At 70.2% G+C, this 295-nt stretch overlaps 1 protein-coding gene across 1 annotated transcript in view; it reads left to right on the top strand.

The window, feature by feature from the left end:
* TICRR (TOPBP1-interacting checkpoint and replication regulator) overlaps positions 1–295 on the top strand; it is a gene marked incomplete at both ends in the record, with an annotated part of 57,641 nt that overhangs the window by 47,367 nt on the left and 9,979 nt on the right. The window lies entirely within an intron of this gene.

Raw genomic sequence — 295 nt, 5'->3', positions numbered from 1 at the left:
GCGTCGCTGCTGCGACCGGAGGGCACGGACCTGGAGCTCGGCCTCCACAAGACTCGCATCCTGGGGGACTTTGAGCTCGAGGGGGTGTGTCAGCTGCCAGACCAGTCCCCTCCCGGAGATGGGGAGCCTGGGTCCGAGGATGCCTCCCCCTGGGGGCCGCCTGGGAGGGGCTCCAGGAAGAGGCTGCTCTCAGCTGAGGACGCCGAGTGTGAAGCCAAGAGAACCTGCGGTCAGCGGGGAGAGGACCCAGAGCCTCTGGGCGAGGCCAGGTCTCCAGGGCCGGGCCCGCAGCAGC

The sequence above is a fragment of the Myotis brandtii genome, unplaced genomic scaffold (genome assembly GCF_000412655.1).
Source record: "Myotis brandtii unplaced genomic scaffold, ASM41265v1 scaffold897, whole genome shotgun sequence".
NCBI lineage: Eukaryota > Metazoa > Chordata > Mammalia > Chiroptera > Vespertilionidae > Myotis > Myotis brandtii.
Note: the sequence above shows the minus strand (reverse complement) of the source record. Positions and strands in the feature narration are given on the sequence as shown.